The sequence below is a fragment of the Papaver somniferum genome, chromosome 7 (genome assembly GCF_003573695.1).
Source record: "Papaver somniferum cultivar HN1 chromosome 7, ASM357369v1, whole genome shotgun sequence".
NCBI lineage: Eukaryota > Viridiplantae > Streptophyta > Magnoliopsida > Ranunculales > Papaveraceae > Papaver > Papaver somniferum.
In genome coordinates, this window is record NC_039364.1 from 33,006,040 (window position 1) to 33,027,636 (window position 21,597).

The 21,597-nt window shown below is 37.4% G+C and overlaps 5 non-coding genes and 1 pseudogene across 5 annotated transcripts; 3 read left to right on the plus strand and 3 right to left on the minus strand.

The window, feature by feature from the left end:
• Positions 1-1,277: 1,277 nt before the first annotated feature.
• TRNAF-GAA lies at positions 1,278-1,350 on the minus strand. Its single transcript has one exon. It is a non-coding gene; the product is annotated as a tRNA-Phe (tRNA).
• Positions 1,351-3,368: 2,018 nt separating this feature from the next.
• LOC113294499 lies at positions 3,369-5,291 on the plus strand (annotated as a pseudogene).
• Positions 5,292-12,318: 7,027 nt separating this feature from the next.
• Positions 12,319-12,392, plus strand: TRNAM-CAU. Its single transcript has one exon. It is a non-coding gene; the product is annotated as a tRNA-Met (tRNA).
• Positions 12,393-12,552: 160 nt separating this feature from the next.
• On the minus strand, positions 12,553-12,623 carry TRNAG-GCC. Its single transcript has one exon. It is a non-coding gene; the product is annotated as a tRNA-Gly (tRNA).
• Positions 12,624-17,418: 4,795 nt separating this feature from the next.
• On the minus strand, positions 17,419-17,490 carry TRNAT-GGU. The gene has a single exon. It is a non-coding gene; the product is annotated as a tRNA-Thr (tRNA).
• A 1,033-nt stretch (positions 17,491-18,523) lies between these two features.
• TRNAD-GUC lies at positions 18,524-18,597 on the plus strand. Its single transcript has one exon. It is a non-coding gene; the product is annotated as a tRNA-Asp (tRNA).
• The last annotated feature ends 3,000 nt before the right edge of the window (positions 18,598-21,597 follow it).

Genomic DNA, 21,597 nt, shown 5'->3' on the forward strand with positions numbered 1-21,597 from the left:
TTCGTCGTAAACGTGAACTACTTATACAAATGAAAATCTGGGAGAGATTAAAAAAATGCAGGGTCGTTTGTCTGCTTGGCTAGTCAAGCATGGGTTAGTTCATAGATCTTTAGGCTTCGATTACCAAGGAGTCGAAACTTTACAAATAAAGCCCGAGGATTGGCATTCCATTGCTGTCATTTCATATGTATATGGTTACAATTATCTACGCTCTCAGTGTGCCTATGATGTAGCACCAGGCGGACTCTTAGCTAGTGTGTATCATCTTACGAGAATAGAGTATGGTGTGGATCAGCCAGAGGAGGTATGCATAAAAGTATTTGCCCCAAGGATAAATCCCAGAATTCCATCTGTTTTTTGGATTTGGAAAAGTGCGGATTTCCAAGAACGGGAATCTTATGATATGTTGGGAATATCTTATGATAATCATCCACGCCTGAAACGTATTTTGATGCCTGAAAGTTGGATAGGATGGCCCTTACGTAAGGATTATATTGCTCCAAAATTATATGAAATACAAGATGCTCATTGAATGGTAAAAACCTAATTTTCCTTTTACGCCGCGAGATATCCAAGGAAATTTTTTACAGTCTCTTCTAGAGTAATAGAACTCTTTTTCCTATATATGGATATGGATGCGCAAAAAAATAGGTCCTCATTGAGATTCCCAAATTTGGAAGATATTCTATTTATTTCGGGCGAGCCGGGCTAATAAGATGAATAAAATGAGTTCTGTACCATGAACTTTGTACCGCGCACATCACTTAGATAGGCTCTCGAAAGTCACGTAAGGGGAATAATGAAATGGAATATGAAAAAAAGAAGAAATAAAAGAGGATAGGATTCCACTTGTACTGGATCTTAATTTCACATTGTCTAGTCGGATCTTTCCACACCCCTCGAGACTATATATAGTATTGGGTTTTTAGAAGCAACTAACTTCATATTGTAATTCTTTTTTTCACTATTAATATTTAGAATGTTAGGAGGAACCCGCCATGCCATATAATCAAAAAAAGAACGACGAGATCCATATAATAAAGGCCCACTTCTTATCTTTAGACTAATTTCTTACTCAACCTGTATTTTTTCTTTTCCCTTATTCTTTTCCTTTTTTTATACAGACTTTAAGAAAAAGGGTAGGATTTTCTCTCTCTAGACATTCGGACGAAAGCATGTATGTATGCTGGTTCATATCGAATTTGTATGAGTATCTATTATTAACCTGTGGTTAATAATGGATGCTCAATGGCAGGAACTTAACAGTAGATACTCAATGTCAGGAACCAGATTTGAACTGGTGACACGAGGATTTTCAGTCCTCTGCTCTACCAACTGAGCTATCCCAACCCTTCTTGAGGCACCATCCCCATCCTACTAGAGGACTTGGGTATATGTCAATTCAAGAGAATAAAAAAGCATTACAAAATCTTACCCAGGCCCTGGAATTTCCAGAAATTTCAAAAAAGAAAACTTTTAGAGTTGAAAATAATGATGTGAACTGTGAATGATTCAAACAGGGATTCCTTGATCATAGAGTTTCCGTTGTACATATATACCACAAGACTTGTGATACAAGAGAGGCTTTTCTGCTCCGATCCTTTTGTGAAATAATATAGTGAATGAGAAATATAGCTAATTTTCGGGCGCTGCGGAAAAGAAAAAAGAGTAGAAGTATAAATAAACAGTTAGGGAGTAAAACGGGCCTTTTTGTGGGGATAGAGGGACTTGAACCCTCACGATTTATAAAGTCGACGGATTTTCCTCTTACTATAAATTTCATTGTTGTCTGTATTGATATTGACATGTAGAACGTGACTCTATCTTTATTATCGTCCGATTAATCAGTTCGTCAAAATATATATCAGACTATGAAGTGAATGGTTTGATTACTGAATATTCGATTCTTCCTTCAACTTGGAATAGATTCACAAAAATTATTCCTTTTTTTTATGTAAATTTTTTTTTAGGGCGACATTAATAGAAACTTTGATATTTCAGTACGTAACGTACGTATCGTAGGTTTATCCCTCATTCTTTATGGAGTTTAAATTCAAATTGAATAGAAGGAGTCCTCTACCAACGCAGTCAACTCCATTCATTAGAACAGCTTCCATTGAGTCTCTGCACCTATCCTTTTTTTATTCTCGCTTTCAGAAATCCCTTAATTTTTTTTTCTGAAAACAGGATTTGGCTCAGGATTGCCCATTTTTAATTCCAGGGTTTCTCTGAATTTGAAAGTTATCACTTAGTAGGTTTCCGTAACAAGGCTCAATTCAATCAAGTCCGTAGCGTCTACCGATTTCGCCATATCCCCTTTTTAGTTTGAGCCGAAGATCTCGCTGGGATGCCATCCCCTTCTTTATTTCGTTTATGCTGGAACCTTTAACCGTTGAATTCATTAGATACAGCTTATCTATCTAAAAAATTTATCTCTTTACTCCTCCTTTGATTTCTTTCTTATTTACCCCTTTTTCTATATTGAAGGACCTACATTTGGTTTAATCAGAAATGATTCTATCATTGATGTATCCGCAATTCAATATGGATGGATATATACCACATATATATTCCTCTCTTCCTCGCACTTTTCCAACCCGATTTTAAATACTTGAACGTTCGATTCTTTTTTTAGAATTCCATATTTTTTCTTAAATTCTAATAATTTAGAATTAAGATATTGATAATCATATTCATATAAATTATAAATATAAAAGAGAATCATGGAAAAGAAAAATGTAGAATTTCTTCCCATTGAAAATTTTGATATCATATATCACTCTATTTATCGTTATATTAATTCTTATGTTATATTATATTGTTATAGAATAACATTCTATTCAGTATTCATTTTTTCTCTATTCATATTCATTATCTATTTTGAATAGCTAAGAGCTAAGTAGTTGACTGAATTCCTATACACAACACAATTTCTGTTATGTGAGCCCGCTTAGATCAGAGGTTAGAGCATCGCATTTGTAATGTGATGGTCATCGGTTCGATTCCGATAGCCGGATTTTCTCTCTTTGTTCTATTTTATAATTTATTTCATGATTAATAATGTCTCCTTGAACTCAAGGAATATTGAAAAGACTTCTTTCCTTTTCTCAAAAATAGCGGATCTATTATGTCGTAAGAACTTCCAACTATGAATAAAAAACAGATTCGAGCGGTTGGTTAGATCTCTACAGAACAAATTAAGACAAAGTTTCCTTACCTTGCTATATATACAAAAGAGTCTGAATATTGATACAATTCATCTCATTCTTCTTTGTAGTACAGTACTTAACTTCAGTATATTTTTTTCGTTTATCGTTTAGTTCAGTCTTAATTTAGGTTTATTCTGTAAATAAAAAAAAGGAGTTTTTATGTCTCGTTACCGAGGGCCTCGTTTCAAAAAAATACGCCGTCTGGGGGCTTTACCAGGACTAACTAGTAAAAGGCCTAAAGCCGGAAATGATCTTAGAAATCAATCGCGTTCTGTGAAAAAGTCTCAATATCGTATTCGTCTAGAAGAAAAACAAAAATTGTGGTTTCATTATGGTCTGACAGAGCGACAATTACTTAAATATGTTTGTATCGCCGGAAAAGCCAAAGGGTCAATTGGTCAAGTTTTACTACAATTACTTGAAATGCGTTTGGATAACATACTTTTTCGATTGGGTATGGCTTCGACCATTCCTGGAGCTCGGCAATTAGTTAACCATAGACATATTTTAGTTAATGGCCATATAGTAGATATACCAAGTTATCGCTGCAAACCCCGATATATTATTACGACGAGGGATGAACAAAAATCCAAAGCTCTGATTCAAAATTATCTTGATTCATCCTCCCATGAAGAATTGCCAAAAACATTTGACTCTTCATTCATCCCAATATAAAGGGTTAGTCAATCAAATAATAGATAGTAAGTGGGTCGGCTTGAAAATAAACGAATTGCTGGTCGTAGAATATTATTCCCGTCATACTTGAACCTAACTCAAATAGCAACGCAAGGATTCGGAGAATTTTGCCCCCTTTTCACCGAAGTAAATTGACCGAAGCTAAAGGGTGTGATCCGGATATTTTTCCCATTTCATGTATCATAAATGGATCCGCGGGGATATTTTTATGTCTTGGCTACCCTTTATCAATATTTTTCGTACCACCCCAATTAGGAATAGAGAATTCATTTCAAAGAAAGGTCTACCTCTTGGAATAATCCTATTCCTTGTTTGTTTGTTATTTGATCCATTGTGGTCAATAACTCTCTTGAATTAGGCAAAGGTAAGGAAAGAGAGGGATTCGAACCCTCGGTAAACAAAATCCTACATAGCAGTTCCAATGCTACGCCTTCAACCACTCGGCCATCTCTCCTACAAAATTTTATGATTATGACCCAGAAATCGGGTCAATAGCGAGCCATTCATATTTATTTTTGCAGTATAGGTACGACCAACCGATTCTAACAATTTGAAATATGAAAACGGATGGGTGGTATTTTGATCATAGAAAGATTATTCTATTCTTTTTCCTTCTTTGAATCATAATCCAATAAAAAACTTCTCGAGTTATCATAATCTGTAGGAAATATTAATTTCATGTTTAGAACGAGTATTTTTTTATGTTATTTCGTCCTGTACAATTCCTTTGTTTGTGGGATTCTTTTCCCATGCGAGGTAATGAGAAGAATTATAGAATGGATTCCGAACTATGCCTAGATCACGGATAAATGGAAATTTTATTGATAATACCTCTTCAATTGTGGCCAATATCTTATTACGCATAATTCCGACAACTTCCGGAGAAAAAGAGGCATTTACCTATTATAGAGATGGTGTGATTTGATTATATTTAGTGTTCTCTGTCTTACGAGTAAAGGCACGCAGGGTTGGATTCGGTATAAAGCGAAACGCGTTTATTGAAATAAACCTTAAAAAAATCTATGCTTCTTGAAGGTGAAGTTTGGAAATAGAACAATTCCTTCTATTGTGTATCCCCGATTGATGCAGCCTCAGATGCTTCAATTTTCTAATCTAGTATTGAACGAAAGGTTACACCTATAGGTTCTTTCTGTATTAGAGGTCAATCCTACTCCATCAGTACCAACCAATAGGCGACATAGGGGAAGAAGCACTACACCTAGGAATCAACAAAAAAAACTTTGTTATAAATTATCCCTTTCCTTATCGGGATCGGAACTAACAAGAATGGTTGGGACAACAAACATCCATCTCATTTGTACTTTGGATACCTATATAACCATCAAAGACTGTTGAAGTGACTAATTCCTGGAAATAGGGGGCGTTGAGGACAATGAAATTGTTGGAGTAACCTTTTCTATCTAGAAACAACACGATTAGTGTTAAGAAAAGACCTCTTGCAGGAAGGCTGACTAGATATTTCTTGTAAAAACACTAGTCCCTGTCAGTTCATAATGAGAATATTTCGATATTCTTTTGGTTCCATGGATTATTATCGTCCATTATGCACAGAAGGGAGGAGCCGTATGAGATGAAAATCTCACGTACGGTTCTGAAACGGGGATTCTTTGAATAGAATGAACGACCGCAACGGATGTCAGCTCAATCCGAAGGAAATTATGCGGAAGCTTTACAGAATTATTATGAATCTATGAGACTAGAAATTGATCCCTATGATCGAAGTTATATACCGTATAACATAGGCCTTATCCACACAAGTAACGGAGAACATACAAAAGCTTTGGAATATTATTTCCGGGCATCAGAATGAAATCCATTCTTACCACAAGCTTTTAATAATATGGCCGTGATCTGTCATTACGTGCGACTATCTCCACTATAGAAAGAGGGAAAGAAAGATAAAATACGCTATTAAATACTAGAGGATAGGCTTTCTACATATGTATCGTACAAAGCAACGATTTTTATTAGCTGTAGCAAAGAAAGAGACTTCATAAAAGCAAAAAAATGAAGAAATGGATATGCCTATAATACTATATTCTATGGATAGATAAAAGATCTAATTGATAGAGGAAGCGCCGTAAAGATCAATTAGTGAAATTTTTGGCCGATACAATAAGAAAAAACTGCTTACTTATGTCATGATATGAGATATAATTTAGGAATCAACTTATGTAATAGAGTTGATCCACTAAGGTATTGAGCAGCGGTGTAGCATCAGATCCCAAAGATAGTAAGTCCTTTCTTTCTTAGAGAGGAAAGTCTTTTTCAAAGATTCTATATGAAAATGAAACTGAGATAGTTACCTTTCATAAAAAGATAGGATAGTGGGTTTCGTTTTTCTGAAGGTAGGAGAAAAGATAAAACTTATTTTGAATAAAAATGCAAGTTTAAAACTTATGTAAATATAATTAACCCCTTCTGGTTAACCCGAGAAACAAAAATGGGATAGATTTATGAAAAATATTATTTAGTTAGTATAGGGTCGATTAATATGGGACACCAAAATAATTGATTGTTGAGCCGTATGAGGTAGGAAACTCTCAAGTACGGTTCTAAGGGAAGGAATCGACCCACCTATTCCGACCGAGGAGAACAGGCTATTCGGCAGGGAGATTCTGAAATTGCGGAAGCTTGGTCCGATCAAGCGGCTGAGTATTGGAAACAAGCTATAGCGCTTACTCCAGCTAATTATATTGAAGCGCATAATTGGTTGAAGATCACGCGGCGGTTTGAATAAGAACACTCTTTTTATCCGTCAGTAAAATAAAATAGATCTTTCCTCTGGGAAGAGCTAATCAAGGAATTTCATTGTATCCCTTCTAAGATTGTTCTGTTCTATTTCTTCTAGTACCTCGTAGGCATAAATGATACCCGACTACAGTACATCATACATCCCTTTTTGCTATTCAAACTAAAAAGCCTTTGAATGTGGATACTGGGGTCTTATTCATGACTGCCCCAATGAAGTGATTTGGAATCGAGCAATAGTCATAGTTCCATGTAAGATACGAAGTAGATCCATCTAAGCACCTGTAATTTGCATATGAATAAAAAAAAAGAGTTTTTGTGTCAAGTCGAAGCCGGGAAAGGATTTTCAAATATTATAAAGGTCCGTTGAGCGCCTCATGGCTATGTCATAATAGATCCGAACATTTGCCCCGGATCGACTTCCAGATCATAATTGCTCTAGTAAATAACTAAACAAAATAAATAACTGGGAGATAGGAAGGAAAGGAACTAATTATAAATAGATTTCACAAGTTCACTAATTACTTGACTGTTGGCAGGTCTCTTTGTATGTGTTTTCCGGAAAGAGGAGGACTCAATGATTATTCGTTCGCCGGAACCAGAAGTTAAAATTTTGGTGGATCGGGATCCCGTAAAAACTTCTTTCGAGGAATGGGCCAGACCAGGTCATTTCTCAAGAACAATAGCTAAAGGCCCTGATACTACCACTTGGATCTGGAACCTACATGCCGATGCTCACGATTTCGATAGCCATACCAGTGATTTGGAGGAGATCTCCCGAAAAGTATTTAGTGCCCATTTCGGTCAACTCTCCATCATATTTCTTTGGATGAGTGGCATGTATTTCCACGGTGGCCGTTTTTCCAATTATGAAGCATGGCTAAGCGATCCTACTCACATTAGACCCAGCGCTCAGGTGGTTTGGCCGATCGTGGGCCAAGAAATATTGAATGGTGATGTGGGTGGTGGTTTCCGAGGAATACAAATAACCTCTGGGTTTTTTAGATTTGGAGAGCGTCTGGAATAACTAGTGAATTACAACTCTATTGTACTGCAATTGGTACATTGGTCTTTGCAGCGTTAATGCTTTTTGCTGGTTGGTTCCATTATCACAAAGATGCTCCAAAGTTGGCTTGGTTCCAAGATGTAGAATCCATGTTGGATCACCATTTAGCGGGGTTACTAGGACTTGGATCTCTTTCTTGGGCGGGACACCAAATACATGTCTCTTTACAAATTAACCAATTTCTAGATGCTGGAGTAGATCCTAAGGAGATCCCACTTCCCCATGAATTTATCTTGAACCGGGATCTTTTGGCTCAACTTTATCCAAGTTTTGCCGAGGGAGCAACCCCGTTTTTCACCTTGAATTGGTCAAAATATGCCGAATTTCTTACTTTTCGTGGAGGATTAGATCCAGTAACAGGGGGTCTATGGATGACCGATATTGCACACCATCATTTAGCTATTGCAATTCTTTTCCTGATAGCCGGTCACATGTATAGGACTAACTGGGGGATTGGTCATGGCCTGAAAGATATTTTAGAGGCTCATAAAGGTCCATTTACAGGCCAGGGCCATAAAGAGCTATATGAAATCCTAACAACGTCATGGCATGCTCAATTATCTCTAATTTAGCTATGTTAGGCTCTTTAACCATTGTTGTAGCTCACCATATGTATGCCATGCCTCCTTATCCATATCTCTCTACTGACTATGGTACAGTACTTTCGTTGTTCACACATCACATGTGGATCGGTGGATTTCTCATAGTTGGTGCTGCTGCACATGCAGCCATTTTTATGGTAAGAGATTATGATCCAACTACTCGATACAACGATCTATTAGATCGTGTCCTTAAGCACCGCGATGCAATCATATCGCATCTCAACTGGGCATGTATATTTCTAGGCTTTCACAGTTTTGGTTTGTATATTCATAATGATACCATGAGCACTTTAGGGCGTCCGCAAGATATGTTTTCAGATACCGCAATTCAATTACAACCCTTCTTTGCTCAATGGGTACAAAACACTCACGCTTTAGCACCTGGTGCAACAGCTCCTTGTGCAACAACAAGCACCAGCTTGACTTGGGGGGGTAGTGGTTTAGTAGCAGTAGACGGTAAAGTAGCTTTATTACCTATTCCATTAGGAACCTCGGATTTTTTGGTACATCACATTCATGCATTTACGATCCATGTAACAGTATTAATACTACTGAAAGGTGTTCTATTTGCTCGTAGTTCCCGTTTGATACCTGATAAAGCAAATCTGGGTTTTCGTTTCCCTTGTGACGGACCTGGAAGAGGGGGAACATGTTAAGTATCCGCATGGGATCATGTATTCTTAGGTCTATTCTGGATGTACAATGCAATTTCGGTAGTAATATTCCATTTCAGTTGGAAAATGCAGTCAGATGTTTGGGGTAGTATAAACGATCAAGGAGTGGTAACTCATATCACGGGAGGAAACTTTGCGCAGAGTTCCATTACTATTAATGGGTGGCTCCGTGACTTTTATGGGCACAAGCATCCCAGGTAATTCAGTCTTATGGTTCTTCATTATCTGCATATGGTCTTTTTTTCCTAGGTGCTCATTTTGTCTGGGCTTTCAGTTTAATGTTTCTATTCAGCGGCCACGACTATTGGCAAGAACTTATTGAATCCATCGTTTGGGCTCATAACAAATTAAAAGTTGCTCCTGCTACTCAGCCTAGAGCCTTGAGCATTGTACAAGGACGTGCTGTAGGAGTAACCCATTACCTTCTGGGTGGAATTGCCACAACATGGGCGTTCTTCTTAGCAAGAATTATTGCAGTAGGATAATGGATAGGAGGATTTGAAAAGCATTATGGCATTAAGATTTCCAAGGTTTAGCCCAGGACCCCACTACTCGTCGTATTTGGTTTGGTATTGCTACCGCACATGACTTTGAGAGTCATGATGATATTACTGAGGAACGTCTTTATCAGAATATTTTTGCTTCTCACTTCGGGCAGTTAACAATAATTTTTCTTTGGACTTCCGGAAATCTATTTCATGTAGTTTGGCAAGGAAATTTTGAGTCATGGGTAAAAGACCCTTTACATGTAAGACCGATTGCGCATGCAATTTGGGATCCTCATTTTGGTCAACCGGCGGTGGAAGCATTTACTCGAGGGGGTGCTCTCGGACCAGTGAATATTGCCTATTCTGGTGTTTATCAGTGGTGGTATACAATTGGCTTACGCACTAATGAAGATCTTTATACCGGGGCTCTTTTTTTATTATTTATTTCTGACATATCCTTAATTGCGGGTTGGTTACACCTGCAACCGAAATGGAAACCAAGCGTTTCGTGGTTTAAAAATGCTGAATCTCGTCTAAATCATCATTTGTCAGGACTCTTCGGAGTAAGTTCCTTGGCTTGGACGGGGCATTTAGTTCATGTCGCTATTCCTGGATCCAGGGGGAGTACGTTAGATGGAATAATTTCTTAGATGTATTACCACATCCTCAAGGTTTAGGCCCACTTTTTACAGGTCAGTGGAATCTTTATGCTCAAAACCCCGATTCTGATAGTCATTTATTTGGTAGCGCCTAAGGGGCGGGAACTGCCATTCTAACTCTTCTCGGGGGATTCCATCCACAAACGCAAAGTTTGTGGTTGACCGATATGGCTCATCATCATTTAGCTATTGCATTTCTTTTTCTCGTTGTTGGTCATATGTATAGAACTAACTTCGGGATTGGGCATAGTATGAAAGATCTTTTAGAAGCACACACTCCTTCGGGGGGTCGATTAGGACGTGGCCATAAGGGTCTTTATGACACAATAAATAACTCGATTCATTTTCAATTAGGGCTTTCTCTAGCCTCATTAGGAGTTATTACTTCTTTGGTAGCTCAACACATGTATTCTTTACCCGCGTATGCACTCATAGCACAAGACTTTACTACTCAAGCTGCGTTATATAGTCATCACCAATACATCGCAGGGTTTATAATGATAGGGGCGTTTGCTCATGGAGCGATATTCTTCATTAGAGATTACAATCCGGAGCAGAATGAAGATAATGTATTGGCAAGAATGTTAGACCATAAAGAAGCTATCAAATTCCATTTAAGTTGGGTCAGCCTTTTTCTGGGGTTCCATACTTTGGGACTTTATGTTCATAACGATGTCATGCTTGCTTTTGGTACTCCGGAGAAACAAATCTTGATCGAACCCATATTTGCCCAATGTATACAGTCTGCTCATGGTAAGACTTCATATGGCTTCGATGTACTTTTATCTTCAACGAATGGCCCAGCATTCAATGCAGGTCAAAGCATATGGTTGCCCGGTTGGTTAAATGCTATTAATGAGAATAGTAATTCACTATTCTTAACAATAGGACCTGGCGACTTCTTGGTTCATCATGCGATTGCTCTAGGTTTACATACAACTACATTGATCTTAGTAAAAGGTGCTTTAGATGCACGTGGTTCCAAGTTAATGCCAGATCAAAAGGATTTTGGTTATAGTTTTCCTTGCGACGGTCCGGGACGAGGCGGTACTTGTGATATTTCGGCTTGGGACGCATTTTATTTGGCGGTTTTTTGGATGTTAAATACCATTGGATGGGTTACTTTTTATTGGCATTGGAAGCACATCACATTATGGCAGGGTAACGTTTCGCAGTTTAATGAATCCTCCACTTATTTGATGGGGTGGTTAAGAGATTACCTATGGTTAAACTCTTCACAACTTATCAACGGATATAACCCGTTTGGTATGAATAGTTTATCCGTCTGGGCGTGGATGTTCCTATTTGGACATCTTGTTTGGGCTACTGGATTTATGTTCTTAATTTCCTGGCGTGGATATTGGCAGGAATTTATTGAAACTTTAGCATGGGCTCATGAACGCACACCTTTGGCTAATTTAATTCGGTGGAGAGATAAACCAGTGGCTCTTTCCATTGTGCAAGCAAGATTAGTTGGATTAGCTCACTTTTCTGTAGGTTATATATTTACTTATGCAGCTTTCTTGATTGCCTCTACATCGGGAAAATTCGGTTAATTCCTTTTTTAAAATATCCTGTATCAGCGACAATTAATTTTATGTTTCGATGGAGAAGGAGGCCCACCTTCTTAATATTTTTACATCTAGGATCCGACTTGTATCATTGATAATAATAGGAACTGAACCATTATGGCAAGGCAAAGTTTGATTCAGAGGGAGAAGACGAGGCATAAGTTGGAACAGAAATATCATTTGATTCGCCAATCCTTAAAAAAGGAACTAAGCAAAGTTCCATCATTGAGTGACAAATGGGAAATTTATAGAAAATTACAATCCCCACCATGTAATAGTGCACCTACACGTCTTCGTCGACGTTGTTTTTCGACCGTAAGACCAAGAGCTAACTATCGAGACTTTGGGTTATCCGGGCACATACTTCGTGAAATGGTTCATGCGTGTTTGTTGCCGGGGGCAACAAGATCGAGTTGGTAAGGATCAAAACATTCCTTCATGTTTCTATGGATCTCTATGATCGATGATCATAGAGGGCCCCTTTACCATTATGTATAAATGGGTTATTCTATTTGTATAGATATGGTAGAGGGGCACATACAACCCTTGTTTATCTATTAGTCTTCAGCTATTTGCGTCCGCGCGGGGTAGAGCAGCTTGGTAGCTCGCAAGGCTCATAACCTTGAGGTCACGGGTTCAAATCCCGTCCCCGCAAGATCATTTTTTTGCCAAAAATTTAGGTTTTACTTTATTAACTAGTAATTTATGCCCTTTTTTCCTCTGGGATGGGAGGAAAAGAAGGGTAAATATAGAACCACTACACTATCGTGGTCAACTATACCCAATCATTTATCCTATTACATTACTTCAGCTTAGGCGGATAGCGGGAATCGAACCCGCGCCTTCTCCTTGGCAAAGAAAAATTTTACCATTCAACCATATCCGCATTTTTTTCGTTCCTGATATGCACGTATATGTGTGCATAACATATGTATGTTATATCATGTCTGGATCATATTTGTGCAGGACGATTATAATTATCATATTCTAAAATTACTATATTAATTATATTAGAATTTAATTTAGAATTCAATTCTTTTTTTCAGTCAAGAGGTTTGACTTTGAACCCTCCCCCCGTTTTTTTGAGACTTCTCTTTTATTGTATTGAATTTTAATGTGTCTCACAACTCGAAGGGGTTCGAGGGAGGGGTCATTTTCTTATCTGGGAAATACTGACGAAGTTCAAGAAATGAGAGAATTAAGTATAGCTACCAGAAAGACTAATCCAATCCATAATGATGTACCGGAAAATACAACATTTTTATTACTTGACCAACCATCTGAAGAAGCAAATACAACAGGTACACTAATCAGTAAGATTGAGGAAGTAGCAATTAATGCAAAAACCTCCAATTGGAAAGCAATAGTCATGCTTATAATCCTCCAAGCTATCAACAGAACTATACCATTTGATCCCTCTATAAGCCAAAAAGTTTTAATAAATTCTATCATGAAGGGATTTGACCATGAACCCATGGATCCTATAGAACTTATTACCACTTTATTCAGACACGGGGTCGAGGAAAAAATTTTATTTACTTTACAAACGGGCATGCTGGATCATCGATCTATTATAGATTAACACTTGGTATGTTTCTACAGATAGTGATGGTATCAACTCAGATGACCATGTTCTATTCGGGGGAATACAAATAAAATAGAGATTGTCTTTCGGAGAGATGGCCGAGTGGTTGATAGCTCCGGTCTTGAAAATCGGTATAGTTCTTTGTTCAGAACTATCGAGGGTTCGAATCCCTCTCTCTCCTTTTTCTCATTGAATAGATTTATTTCTTTATTGTTTTGGCTTAACCTGGTATCATAAGGTGAAATGGCTCGGCTATCCCACCTAGCCGATCCAGAAAAAAGAAAGTAAAAAGGAAAACTTTTTAAGTATGACCTAATCCAAATGATGGAATCAAATTGATTCCTACTTCAGGCATTTGATCTCCTGTCTCAGTTAAGAGGGGTCATGAAAAGAACAGGTTCCAAATCACGATCAATTTCTTTTTCAAATCCTGCTGCAGCTGCACGAGCTCTTCCCGCATGCCATAAATGACCCACGAATAGGAAGAATCCTAGAAAAAAATGAGAGGTATCTAACCAACTTCGAGAAGAAACATAATTGACTGCATTGATTTCAGTAGCTACGCCACCCACGGAATTTAAGGAACCTAAAGGAGCATGGGTCATATATTCCGCAGAACGCCGTTCTTTCCAAGGTTAGATGTCTTTTTTCAGCCTGCTCAAGTCCAAGCCATTTGGACTCCTTAGAGGTTCCAACCAGGGAGCGCGGAGGTCCCAAAAATGCATAGTTTCTCCTCCAAAAATGACCTCCCTTGTTGGGGAACGCATTAGATATTTACCTAAACCGGTAGGTCCTTGAGCGGATCCCACGTTAGCCCCAAGACGTTGGTCTCGAACTAGAAAGGTGAATGCTTGCGCTTGAGAAGCTTCTGGCCCAGTGGGCCCGTAAAACTCACTAGGATAAGCAGTATTATTGAACCAGACAAAACAACAAGCGATGAAACCAAAGACAGATAAAGCAGCTAAACTATAAGACAAGTAAGCCTCCCCATACCATACAAGGGCGCGACGGGCCCATGCAAAGGGTTTGGTTAAGATATGCCAGATTCCACCAAATATACAAATGAAACCTAACCATACATGCCCTCCAATTATATCTTCTAAGTCGTCTACACTAACAATCCATCCTTCTCCCCCAAAAGGAGATTTTAGTAAATAACCAAATATATTACTTGGGCTAAGGGTCAGGTTATTAATTTTTCTTACATCCCCCCCCCCAGGATCCCAAGTATCATATACGCCCCCAAAATAAAGAGCCTTGAGTACTAGAAGAAAAGCACCTATACCTAATAAGATAAAGTGAATACCCAAAATTGTGGTCATTTTATTTCTCTCTTTCCATACATAACCGAAGAATGGAAAGGATTCTTCAAGAGTCTCGGGTCCGAGAAGTGAATGATAAATACCGCTAAAGCCCAATACTGCAGAGGAAATTAAGTGAAGTACTCCAGATACAAAGTATGGAAAGGTGTCTATAACTTCCCCACCAGGACCTACCCCCAACCTAGAGTAGCAAGATGGGGAAGTAAAATCAATCCTTGTTCATACATGGGTTTTTCTGGTACGAAATGGGCCACTTAAAATAAGTTCATTCCTCCAGCCCAGAATACAATTAATCCGGCGTGAGCTACGTGAGCCCCAAGTAGTTTACCGGACAAATATATAAGTCGGGCATTCCCGGCCCACCAAGAGAAACCGGTGGTTTCTTGGTCACGACCAGCTAAAGCTAAAGTTCCATTAAAGAGCGTTTCCACGAGATAGAACCTCCTCAGGGAATATAAGGTTTTCATGAGGCTGATCCTGAGCCGCCATCCAAGCACGAATACCCTCGTTTAAAAGAATATTTTTAATGTAGAAAGTCTCAAATTCAGGATCTTCCGCTGCGCGTATTTCCTGGGAAACGAAGTCATAGGCACGCAGGTTCAGAGCCAGGCCGACTACTCCAAGAGCACTCATCCATAAACCGGTTACTGGTACAAATAACATAAATAAATGTAACCAACGTTTATTGGAAAAAGCAACCCTAAAGATTTGGGACCAAAAGCGGTTAGCGGTGACCATTGAATAAGTCTCTTCGGCTTGAGTTGGGTTAAAAGCACGGAATGTATTTGCATCGTCACCATCTTCAAATAAAGTATTTTCCACGGTAGCACCATGAATAGCGCATAAGAGAGCAGCACCCAATACGCCGACAACTCCCATCATATGAAATGGGTTCAACGTCCAATTATGAAATCCTTGGAAGAACAGGATGAATCGAAATATAGCTGCTACACCAAAACTAGGTGCAAAGAACCAACCAGATTGTCCTAGTGGATAAATCAGAAATACAGAAACCAAAACAGCAATTGGACCAGAAAATGCAATTGCATTATACGGTCGCAATTAAAAAGATCGAGCAAGTTCGAATTGACGTAACATGAAACCTATTAGTCCGAAAGCGCCATGGAGAGCAACAAAAGACCATAGACCACCTAATTGACACCAACGAGTAAAATCCCCTTGTGCTTCAGGACCCCATAGTAGCAACAAAGAATGTGCTAAACTATTAGCAGGAGTAGAAACTGCGGCGGTTAAGAAATTGCAGCCTTCCAAATAGGAACTGGCCAACCCATGGGTATACCATGAAGTAACAAAGGTTGTACCTGTGAACCAACCTCCTATAGCGAAATAAGCACAAGGAAAGAGCAATAGACCGGACCAACCTACAAAAACGAAACGGTCCCTCCGTAACCAGTCATCCATAGTATCAAATAAATCTTTTTCATCTTTGGTAAATCTACCAAGGGATATAGTCATAGTGATCCTCCTATTCAACTACTTCAACCATTTCTGAGCACCTCATAGCATTCTTAGGATATACGAGGGTTCTATCATTTACGTATGATTCCTCGTCCATCGCCCCTTGCAATGGGTTTCGAAGAGAAAAAACCTTTCCTTAGATTGGACCATAAATGGCCTAGATAAATCCATGAGCTCGATTCAACGATTCCTGCCTATACCCTGAATTTTCTTATGACTTAGGAATCAGAGGTGTTTTTGGGCTGTTCAAGGAACAAGTTATCTCCTCTCTCTCTCACCAGTTTCTCCTCAGACCTACCCCCACCCCAGCAACTAATCTTATTCTTTTCTTGGATCTGGTTCGTGATATTGCGAAAAGACCCATAAAATTCTATATGAATTCTCCTATATTAAACTATTACAGTACTATCATATAATTCTATATATGACTCTTGTTTTTGTCTTCGTTATTTAGATTTATCTGTACTTCAATTGAATCTTAAGCTCCAGAGTATATCTTTTTATAGGTCGAACCAAAAAAGAAAAAGACATTGCCTTTTTCCCTTTATCTGCCCGAAAAAGGGGAAATCCCCCTTTTTTTTGTCCTTGTCCCTAAATGAATGAAATACAATAGTAAACTGGAAATGAAAGTCTCTTTCTTTCTCACATCCGTTCTCTATCCCATTGTCGAACCAAAAAGATCGGATGCCTTGATATGGAAATATTTGGTACATGAAACCACGATCTGATGTAGATTGTAATTGTAGATTTATAATAGAAATATTGGAATCACAGAAAGATATTCCAAAATAAACGGTTTTTGTGACTCGGAAGAAATGTTTTTCTGTATAGGAACAGAATAGCCATTTATTCCTATGAAGCATTCAGGAACAAGAACATTAAATCAGAAATATCGACAAATTCTTCTGTATCCCAAGTAAATAAAAAAGAAATAAAGGGGGTACGCTGCTATAATTTTCTCTCTACTATTGAATTTTAATATCAGAATAGCTCATATAGTAATGACTCAATGGGTCAGATCCACTTACTTTTTCTTTTGTTGATTTCGAAAGTGAAATAGTAGTTCTTCTACTCAGCGGAATGACTGATCATGATAATCAAGACAAATGTTCCACTTTATAACTATACTACTATAAATATATAAAGGAACTTATTATATAATAATAAGTTCTTTTATATTTCTTTTTTATATTTATGTGGATGTTTCCTTTTTTTTGCCATTGAGTTTACAAAAAGCAACAATATCTCTATTTTCTGCCCCAAACCGAAGACTTAGATTAGAGTTTTGTGAAAAAAGCCCCTTATCGGATTTGAACCGATGACTTACGCCTTACCATGGCGTTACTCTACCGCTGAGTTAAAAGGGCTCATTTGATTCAATTGTTGAATGAACCAACAGTCACTATGAGTCTACTGTATGTACCTATGTATATAATATACATCATATAGATAGATCTCGGCCCGTTCAGGACCAATCAAAAAAAAATTTACTTCAGATATTTTTTTAGAAGTCTTTAAAAAATGTAGTGCATTAATATTGATAAAATAAAATATAAATAAGCTTTTTTCCTAGACCGCCCCGAAAATATTTTTTTACCCTCATCAGAATGAGATTCATTTGATTGAGACACAATTCGACGTAGATCCAAGATATTTCATCGATTCATTGATGAAGAGATTCGACACGTACCCTGCAATTTTTATAGAAAAAATAAATTAGATGGAATAATTAAAGCAGAAAATATTCTTCGAATTTAGTCATAGCATTACAAAAAACTATTCATACTATCAGTATAGTAGGCGATCAGGCGGGTATGCCCCCATCGTCTAGCGGTTCAGGACATCTCTCTTTCAAGGAGGCAGCGGGGATTCGACTTCCCCTGGGGGTAGGGTACTACGAAAGGAGGTTGATCATGGATTTATCCATAAGTCTAAAATGGATTCTTCCTGGGTCAATGCCCGAGTGGTTAATGGGGACGGACTGTAAATTCGTTGGCATATGTCTATGCTGGTTCAAATCCATCTCGACCCAAAAATCCGCCGATCCATCATGAGATAATAGAACAAATTTTGCCTCCAGAAACCAGACGAAGAAAGAAAAGAATACTTTTTTACGTTATATCCTTAATTTATTTGCTCCCATAGATTATACTTTCTAATGATCTGGTCTGTAACCTTAATATATAAGGGGAGGTAAAGAAAAAATCTTTTTTCTTTTTCACCGAAAGATTTATTATGAAATGATTTGACTACTAGTAATACGTGCCGTTCTCACTAAAGCCCATACCCATGTGAATATCAACATATCGCTTCTATCTCTGTTACAACACAGCGATTCTAAATAGAAATATGATATGAATTTAATAATAAGAATATGTATCTTGTACATCTTATTTCCCTGGGATTGTAGTTCAATTGGTCAGAGCACCGCCCTGTCAAGGCGGAAGCTGCGGGTTCGAGCCCCGTCAGTCCCGACCTAGGATCCGATGAATCCGTCAACTCATTTCTCCATTTTCGGTGAAGAGAGAGGACTGAAAGCAAAATCTAATTCCTACCGGAAGTCTTTTTTATCATCGAAGAAATACAATAATTCAAATTCATTCTCGACTAGTACTGATTCGTGGGGAGAGTTAGATTGGCACAATTGGTGGTAGGGTCCTATTCAGGATTTCAAGAGATACCGCACAGGTTTTACTTTTTCTATTGGTTCTGATCCACGGAATGCAATATAATACCCACCCGGTTCTCGAGAGCATACATACAAATTGGATTCCTTCATTGTATGATACAAAATGAACTTGACCTTAACAGAGTTGGCGCGCCAGAATCCTTTTTATATTCTATTAAAACCACCTCTTTATTTTCTAGCTCCTATTTTTAGGAACCTCAATTCCTAATTGGAAACAATCTATCTATCTCACTTCCATACTGAATTTCGGATATGATATATGTTCCGGTTTCAATCCAAGGAAAGAAGCTTTTTTTTATAAAAGAGAGATCAAAGAAAGATCTGCTCTACCCTGCTTAATAAGGAAATGAATAATATTTCTTCTCTCTCCTGTTTTTTCTTTGATGAAGAAGTCCTATCGAAGCAAGAGTAAACTCCAAAAAAGTACATTTATAAAAAAACGAGATCTTTTATACCCGAATCCAACTTTATCACACCTCTTTGTCTTCCAAGAAATTTATATCATAACAAACTTAATTAGTTTCGAACTTCACTTTTTTCCATTTCATTTCTACTGTTTGGGTTTGTGACCAATTGAAATGGAAGACGGGTCAAATGATACCTCATCAGATGGTTGTATACGAAAGACGGTAGGTTATAGAAAAGAATGAAAAAAGAAAAGGGATTCTTTGTTGTATCAAGAATCCCCTTTTTTGGATTCGTTATGGATAAAATCTCCTCCTATGTTATGCTATTCAATTCTCGACAATGAATCGATCTGAAAGCTCAGATATTGTTATTCATGATATTGATCCGATTCAATATCAAATAACATTGGGATGCAATTCATTTCATTGAATTTAGAGGAGAAGATTTATCATCTCTATGGGATTAGATCCCGAGTTATTGTGAAGTAAAAAACGATGGGATTATGGAAGTAAATATTCTCGCATTTATTGCTACTGCGCTGTTCATTCTAGTTCCTACTGCTTTTTTACTTATCATCTACGTAAAAACAGCCAGTCAAAATAATTGATTCGAATGAAGCTTTACTTCTTTTTTCTTATCAATGATTGAAGAAATAAAAGGGATTTTCATTCCACGTCTTAAATGAAATGAGCGGACTAGAATCGGCAGTATATGAGATCTGGTAGTATGGTAGAAAGATATCAATTTCTTTCTACCATACTTTCTATTATTGTATTGTCTAAAGTTGTACTGGTACTGTATAAAGAGGTATAGGCTTCATCTAGATTAATATACAAGATGTATCTTGTATCTTCATATATGTACATATCTATAAATTTCATATATGTGATGTACATCATGTAACTAACACCCCAATTCTAGTTCTTCCTTGCATCTATTTTCTTTGTTTGATTGGAAGATTCTTTTTAATATAGTCCATTACTGTAACCCAATATAATTTTTAAATGGATATTTAATATTTAAAATCCCTTTGCAGAACGATATATGAAAAAATGGCTACAGTTTGATTACTCAACTCAATTAGTAGTGCTTTTAGAGTCCACTTCTTCCCCATACTACAAGTGAAAGGGAAAATGTAAAGACTACCATTAAATCGGCCCAAGCAAGACTTACTATATCCATGTGAATTATGTCCCATATCTCTATGAATATGAAGGAATTCGTCCATTATTGATCACTAATAATAGTGGAATCTATGGTGCAGAGTCAAAAAGGGATTATGACCAAACGCTATTGATCAAACTATCCAAAAAATCCACCCACAACAAGTTCCTATATGATTTCTGGTAGAATAGGGAAGGATTAACCACAAGCAAGATACACAACACAGGGATTTTCTTTGTATTATCAAGGAAATCTTTTTTAATGGAAGATGTAGGAATAGTAAGGCCTATTCTTTAGTTTCTTTTGTTGCCCTTCATAAGAAAAAAACATAAAATATACAATCCAGCACTACCTACCCCATATATCTCCAAAATATGGTTTTTACTTTTGGTTTCCTCTAGAATCTATTGCTTCTGCTGAGCAAAAAAAGAAATTCGTTCCCATTTTTTGTAGATGAGGCGGCACCCGGATTTGAATTGGGGAAAAAGGATTTGCAGTCCCCCACCTGACCACTCGGCCATGCCGCCAAACAAACGGATATAAAATAGAAGGAACGCTCTCTTCTTTATTATTTCTTGGACCTCAAATTTCGTTTCCTTAACAACGACAGCAAAATAAAGTTGATACACAACTTATACTTATCAGTATCAATTCTTTTCAATTAAATTTACATTATAACAACAATTATATATATATGTAAACCCCGGAACATAGATTGTTACAAAGATATCCTAATTAGGTATCTTAGCATATATGTCTATAAGGAATTATCATGCTTCCCTTTTTTTGAATCTAAAATAGAAATTATGATATACCACTTCTTGTGTTGCCCCAACTATAGCTGGGATAGGAAATATCCGGATGGATAGGTTGCTGTAGCTATAGGTAAAATTGCCTCGCAAAAAAAAGAAGAAACTCTATACTATTCCTGATTTTTCTGTTTTTCTCTCATTTATAGAGAACGGATCAAACCTTGAATCATTTCTTTTTTGGGTACCCAACCGGATTGTAATATCATAATAATAGGTAGAAATTGGATTACTTTTGATATTTTATACAAGACTCTAAAAAAGTATAATCGGCATAATTATGATTCCAGGAATGTTTTATCATGTTGCAAATTCGAATTTGAATATAAAATTATCCTTATTGCTCTGCTCAATGGTATGAAGTTGGGTCAAATTTCATGTGATTCAGTTAAACAGAATATACA